The sequence below is a fragment of the Brachyistius frenatus genome, unplaced genomic scaffold, assembly GCF_029030835.1.
Source record: "Brachyistius frenatus isolate BFR_SWC_R1_liver_20210118 unplaced genomic scaffold, ASM2903083v1 Contig_154, whole genome shotgun sequence".
Taxonomy (NCBI): Eukaryota; Metazoa; Chordata; class Actinopteri; family Embiotocidae; genus Brachyistius; species Brachyistius frenatus.
This window is the reverse complement of record NW_027210753.1, coordinates 197,501-205,471: the sequence shown is the minus strand read 5'-3', so window position 1 is coordinate 205,471 and position 7,971 is coordinate 197,501.

Here is a 7,971-nt window from a genome sequence, read left to right as displayed (position 1 = left end):
ATAACAATGCGCTAACATTTTTTACAGGTTGAGGAGTCACAAATAAACTGAACATTAAAGGAAAACCTGTTAAACAGACACCAGCACGATGCCATCGAGTGACACATCCTGATCAGAGACAATAAACGATGAAACTACTTCAACAATGGTGATTTTACTGGAGCATGAGGATGTTTTCTGATGGATGAGGATATTAAAACTTCTCAAACATTTATTCTGTGATTGTGAAAATCTGCCCCGAAGCTTTTTTTTAACATACAATAATTGTAAAAGTTCAACGGAAGCTGTTTTAGTGTGAAATGTCCCTTTACACACGACACTTATGTAAAGGCTGTTTTTTCCGGCTGCTTTCCCAAAACACACAGAAGTTGAGTCAACTCGCTGATAGATGGAGCTGACAGATGAGGGGCCACGAGCCTCCCAGCCGGTGGCCAGCGCCGTTGCCAGGCATGGCTGGTGATATCCGGTTTTTAGCATATCTCCCCCGCCGCGCCACAATTAGCAGTCATTAGCAGCTCTGGGGAACACGGGGGTGGGAGGTGGGGGGGGGGGGCAGACAGCAACAGCGTGTCCAGAGCTTCCAGTGCTCATCAGGCCTGCTTCTCCGTTCCTTAACTCCACTCGTCCACGCCCCCACGGCCAGCACCGTCCGATTGATCTGCGCGGTCGTAATTGTGCACAGAGGAGCGTGCAGCGGTCTGTCATGTAAAGATTGAAGCCGACGAGATGGAGCACTGAACACAGTCCCGAAATCTCAGAAGATCAATACTTAGCCGGAGTTATTTCTCAGTGTTATGCTTGTATTAGCACCGCGGCTCTGAAAAAGCCACCCAAGATGAACCGCGCGAAATTGATGTCAAAGGTGACTCCGCACCAAAAGGAGCTTCAAAGATAATGTGGAAGCAAAAAGCAAATAAGAGCAGAATGCGGTCGTGTCGGCGTCACCGGACGACTCTCTGAAACAGGTAAAGACCAGTTGCACCTTCAAAAAAAACTGGGACTGTGAAAAATGACATTGATGCAGAAGATGAGTGACTTCTCTTTCTCCGTGGCAGCTTGTCCTTTAGCCACGGCCCTCTCCCGGGCTCTCCGAGCGGTGGGACGGCGCCACCCCCCCCCCCCACCCCCTCTTCCCGCTGTGATTTGTGCCTCCGATCACAGAGGCGGCCACTTTTACAGCTGCCATATTGTCAGGGCTAAGCGGGATGTGGCATGCGGCGCCACTGCGGTGTGTATTTCTCTGCGAGTGCGAGTCGTTGTGTAGCTATCTGTGAAAGGAAGACATTAATTTGCTGCATCATTTCATGCTGGGACAGTCACCCCCCCCCTCACCCTCCCACCCCCCCTGCTCCAAAAGCTATAGCTCTATATAGCCGGCCTGTCTGCCATAATAAACCGCTCGTGTTGGAGGACTGAATTTAAACCAGGGCCATATTGCATATTTCTCTACATGCGAGGAGGAGGGAGGGGGGGGGGGGCGGCTGAGAGAGAAACACATCAATAAAGATGACACCGTTTAAGAGGCAGACAACCTTTACAAAAGAGCGGCGGGTTTAATGGGCTGGCCGCGTGGCTCATAAACCACGGCCGCATCCAACTCCAACCGAGACCGGGAGCCGGCTTTACTCAAGGCTGCAGCACAAGAATGTTTCACCGGCTGCTTCTTTTGTTTTTGCGTGACTCAGCCAGTTCACCAACAACTTAAAGAAATCACACAATCTTAGATCCACAGACTGGAGAAGGGCGCGACGCTGCGGCTGTGCTAAGCTAACAACAGTCAGCAGCGGGAGAGCTGCATGAAGACCAAAGTGTGAGCATAGAGGAAGCCATTTTAGTGTTTCATTACTTGCTGTGTTCGAAGGTACGAGCACGCTGCGTCACGGGGAGCAATCAGAAGGAAACCAGCAATCAAGCGCTGCGTGTTGTTTGTGCAAATATGTATTTTTACTCCACTACAGTTCTGCGAGCAATATTGTTTTTTATATTATAAAAATGGGCATTTCAGGCAAAAATAATTTTTGATATTGTACAGCATACGATGCACCTTTACAAACTTAATAACGAACAACACATTGAGTTAAAACTATGAAATTAGCACTATCTGGAAGTTAATCTGTTAAATACTGCAAGGGTTATTTATGATAAAGCTTGATTTATTTCTGCCATAGAGCTTCATTGATGTCCAAAAACGATGTAAAACACATCACACAGGGAGACATGTTTCTTCATTACAAATATTATGGACTCGAGTGTTTCTTTACAAACAGCTCCACAAACTATTTGTGTGCCATGTAGCCAAGATAAACACAGAAAACATGCCACTTCATCATGACATTCTTGAACGCTACCGTGTTTTTGTGTTTTGAAAGAGGCCGTGCTTCATGATGACAATACATTTTCCTTCTTTAGCCTCCAAACTAAATTTCAGGAAAATGTTCAGTCTTTGTTCTTTTTATTCTAACAAAGGATGTTTCACTTTCAATATCCCTCCTTGTTAATCTCATTGTTGTTACCTGGATGTGCTTTTCATAGCAAAACTGTTCATAAGTTTTAGAAACATTTGTCGAGTTATCTGTGCAAAGTTTTCCATCGACTCCACCAGAATCACCACTAATGTATGCAGCAGCTCAGAACATGATATTTTTGTAAACTCCAGCATCATGTATGTGGTGTTAACTTACAATTGTAGCATTCATTCAAGGTTAATTACTGCAACCAGACGAGCAGGGACGGTGTTACCTTGGCCAGGGTCAGCTGATCAGCCTGTATGAAACCTCCAGAACTGCTGAAAATAAACTGCTGAGGAATTTTACAAATGAGTGATCAGTATAAACAGTCATAATTGAACAGGAAACAGTGACTGGGAAGAAACAAAAAAAACCCCACTGGAATATGTGCGAGTATACGACATCATTTAGATGTAAATGCATGCAAATACATGCAAAACCAGACACTGACCTCAACTCGCCAGACACAAGAGCAGTAAATATCCAAATTTCCAAGTTTTAACCATCTTCTGCTTTGCCACCTGCCAAAAACACTCAACATTTTCTCATTAATATGTAAATGTGGGGAATCAGATTTACGTGTTGGATTGAATTAATCCCTGCCACCCCTTCTGCTTGTGCTGTAATCACAAATTACAGACAGGCGTCTGACGGTCTAGTCTGAAGCTTTGAATCCTGTCAGAGGGTCTTTTACCTCAAGGGAGAAATCCCAATCAACACAACTGGTCAGACACACGGACAGCAGCCGCATAGTAATTTGGCACATCCGCTGTCAGTTTCAAAGGGATATTAATTTTCTCTTTTCTCTTTTCTTTATCTCTGTTCTCGTGGCGTCATTGTGCAGCAGCTACAGCAGGCCCATGCTGCGGCCACTTTTCCTGACATATTAATCAGCAGGCAATTTGTTCACATTTAACAAGCGGGGAGATAAAATGCCACCATTGTCTCAGCGCGATTCTTTAAGATTTAACGTTAATACGGAGGATGCATGGGAAGATTCATCAGATCGGAGGGACGCCGCTGCGATTCATCCGCCTCAAGCTAAATATTTAGCCGCAGCAGGTCATCTCAAACATCCGATCTCCGCGTGCTTGCTTCTGTTTGTGCACATCACCACTTGCAAACCTGTTCACGTGTGTAATATTGAATCTGTTGTCAATCCTGATGTAATTAAACATGCGTGTATCGTCTCCTCGGCAGCCTCTCCCTCCAACACCCAGATAGCTGCGTGATAAAATAATAAAGAACATGCACCTGTAAGAGGAGCGTCAGGTAAGCTGTGCAGACTGCTGAGACATTCACGAGGCGAGTCATGCGCAGACCCCCCCGACCGACATCAGTAGTTACATCTGTGAAAGGAGGGGGAGGAGCAACAAGAGGGGAAAAATATAACACGCCTCATTCAGATGACAAAGAGGGGCAGACAATGGGCAGAGGGGCATTATTTCAAGTCCCCTCTGACGGTGCTCTAATTTAATGAGGCACAGTGCGAGTGCTCGGGCGAGTCGCTGTCTCACTTTGTCTGGAACAAGGTCAATCTGCAAAGCACAAGGGCGCGCAGAGGAAACAACAACTAAACAAAGCCAGGCCTTGTACAGGGGAAAAAAATGGAAAAAGTCAGATTACACACCACCAACAGTGCAAACAAGAAAGGCAGCGCTGGCAGCCCAGAATATCCCAATAATTAAACTGTAATGGCAGACACGCTGTAAACAATGTTTGCCGTGCAGAGAGTGGTAATAGCATTTTACAGAGTGGAGGACTCGGCCAGATTATTAAACGGCGTTGCTCACCTCCCCTGATGTGCTAAAGTGCGACACTGCAAACACGGCTATCGTAGTCAAAGCGACAATAGCACACACACACACACACACACACACACACACACACACACACACACACACACACACACACACACACACACACACACACACACACACACACACAGACTTGGAGGGACTGTAACTCCAGCCTCTCTTGGCTTCACCATGTCCTTCCTCCCTCCATCTGTCTGTCACTACAGACACGCCATCCCAGGCAGCAGTCGCCTGGCAACATGGCTCAGCCTCTGAACATATTTCCCAGTTCGGGTAAGATATACACTTTCAGCTGCAGAGTTATTTCATTAGAACGGAGCATGTGGGTTTGTGTTTCTGCATCTCCCGTCTCCAGCCACCTGCTTTTATTGGAGCCTTCCCCCAGAGTGTTTGCTGGGGGAATATTAAAAAGACGAGTGCCGTTGAACGGGATATTATAACATAATTAGCAGGGGTTCCGGGCTGGCACACCGCACGAAAACAGATGGCCTGCTAATTCTATTAGCTGGGCAAAAATGACCGCATAGCTTTTAGCGCTGGTGGAGTGCTGTGACCTTCAAGCCCCTGGAAGTGGCCCGGTGCACAGACCCCCAAACTATTACAAGATACTTTCAGTGACCCCGGACACTTCATATTACACTTTTTATGAATAGTCAGGACTAGTGATGCAGTGCAGTAAAGTTCCTGCATGTTGTTTTGTCATGGAGGTTCATATAAGGATAACGCCCTCAGTCATTTATTGAACACATCTGAGGTCAAAGCGCTTGTTGGCATAACAGACATAATAGTGGATTCTGATTGGCTGATTTGACCTGTCAGTACAGTCAAAGCACCGGTTGAACCACAGACTGTATGTAAAAGTGGCCGTAGCTTCCAGGTCTGAAAAATGAGGTTGATTCGAAAACGTTTTAAGCTGCAATACCACCGAGTGCCACTAGAGGTCGGCTAGAGGTTCATCTTCTCTCATGAATTTCTGAGTCAGTACATTTTTTCCACGACTTATTTTGGTGTTGTTAGCTAAAGTCGCTCCTTCTTATTCTTTTGTTGGAGGTCAATCTGAAAATATTCCCGTCATTAATTAGAAAATAAGCCTTAAAAAGCTATGTTTTTGGGGGCGTGTCTGTTTGATTGACAGGGCTGTGGTGCAGTGAGGTTACAGCTTTCGATGGGCGGGACGTAGTATCGTTGGGTTTCCAATCACATCAGTCAGATTCTCCTTCCATCTAAAAGTTTGTCATTAAAGCTGGCGGTTCGTCAAGTAAATCGAACCACATTTGAACTGTGTTCATTGAACTTCTTTTGATATATCCAAATGTATGCTCTATTTAGGAAATTAGAATTTTCATAATAGAGCCTTTTTAATTTGTATAAAAAGGGAAGATAAGATGGAACCACACGAGTTCATCTATTTAGCATCAAAATGGACAGTGGAATTAAACTTACTGCCTCCGTCATTCCTGGTTCTTAATATATTTCATCATCTATCTATTCAGTTTAATAATCCCCAGTTTTGGTCACAAAAGCACTAAAAACAGATCTTTGAAGCGTTATCAGAGCACGAAGCATTATGGTCTGATATATTAAAAATATCATCCTTTATGTTTTCATTACAGAACCAGAAAGAGCACATTCATGTTTATGAATTTCTTGCGGGGCCGTAGTTCGGATCGGGCCGGTCGAAGCCGTTCTTGCTTTTGTATTGAATCAGCAGCGTGGATCTGCAGCTCCCGAAGCAGCCGAACAACACGCGACCGTCCACGTCCAAACTCTGCTCTTCCCCGAATACTGAGTGGAGCTTCAGCCTCTGACTGTCACTCTCACACCCACTCACTTTTCATCTCCACCTCGGCCCACAGACGTTCCCCTCCCAGGTTTCAATATGCCGTCCTTCATCCTTCATTTCTCAGAAGATTCCATTAACCTTCTCTATATATTTCACCGACACATTTTCTAGCCCTTTTTTTCGTTTTTCTTTCAGCCCCCCTCCATCTCCAGCTCTCCCTTTGCCGTCCCTCTCCCTCTAAAGCAATCATCCCTCTTCCTTTCTCTCTGTATTTACATGACACCGAGGTTCTCTCAGAGGCAGATGTGGATGGCAAAAGGCAGGCTTTTACAAAACGGTTCAGGTTTAATATCTTCCCCTTGCTTTTTTCATCCCAACCCAAAAGCTTCATAGCAGAACTAACAGTCCTCTCGTAATCGCATTGTCCTTCTGTAAATATGATGGGCCCGGTCTCGTCTTTATTTTATTACCACCTCTATCACTAAAGACCCCCGGTGTGGACCAATATCGTTTAGGCTTGAGGTCCGGTTGACGCCAATCTCATATCGTCCACCTCTGCCCTGCACAAAACACTGCATGTGAAACACAGAGGACTTCAGTATAAAATACAAAGCAGTGGGTTTACATTTACTTTTCTTAATGTCAAACTGAATACCAATTAGAATAATCTCATGAAGAAAGAACAATTCAGATTGAAGAAATTAGTACAAGCACATATAAAACAGGTTTACAACAGAGTCAACTTTTGTCTGGAGATTTTAAATTATTTAACAACTGGTTTGCACCTCAGTGACGGAACGGATTTAAAAAAAACAAACAAACAACAAAAAGCCATTCTTTGTTTCTTTTTTTTTATATACGCATCCCTCAAAACAATTACAGGAGAAATTCTCCTCAGACTTCACACAAACACTGTGGGAAGGTATTTTAATCAAGACGGGGCTCAACAGATAGAAGGAGTTGTCTATGAAGTGCAGTGTTGCCGGTTTGATTGCAGGGTTCACATGTCAAAAGACACAGAATCCCAACCAGTCCAGATGATTGGCTGAGAGCCGAGCCAACTCCCCATCACGGCAAGGCGTGAAACTGACACGCCCATCCACTACAACAAAACGTGTCTCTGTGTGAAAGTTACACGTTTTCCTTTAGTGGAGGAAAATGAAACCTACTTGCTTAAAGCCATGATTGACAGGAAAATGAAACTTTTTGTAAAAACACGTTTGGGGCTAGGAAACAAAAAACAACTCAAGAAAAACTGTCTTGGATTCGAACCTCATCGTGTCACCAGGCCAACCCTCCTGCCTTCTGATACCGCCTTAAGATATCCTTTGTACTTGGTCTCAAAACTTCTGTTGTGGGACTTTGTTAACATGATTTTGCGTCACATGAGATTTTTAGGTGTTTGTAAGTTTCACGTTTACAAAACGTGTAACTTTCATGCAAAGTTGAGCCAAAGCGTGTCTATTTCACGTTTTGCTGTAAATGGTAAGTACTTGTATAGCGCTTTATCACCTTTTGGTCTCAAAGCCCTTTAAAATGTTTTTTCCATTCACCCACTAATGAGACAGATCACCATGCAAGGTGCTGCCATCAGGAGAACATTCACACACCGATGGTTCACCATCAGGAGCAATTTAGGGTTCAGTGTCTTGCTCAAGGACACTTAGCCATATGGAGAGGAGGAGCTGGGGATCGAACCACCAACCTTCCGATTAGTGTTTAACCCACTCTACCGTCTGAGCCACAGCCTCCCTGTAGTGGACAGGCGTGTCTATTTCACGCTTTGTCATAGTAGGTTTGTTGCGTAATGCAGCTTGTCACCTTCACTTTGTGAATGAGAGTTCAGCCCTTAACAATATAGCAG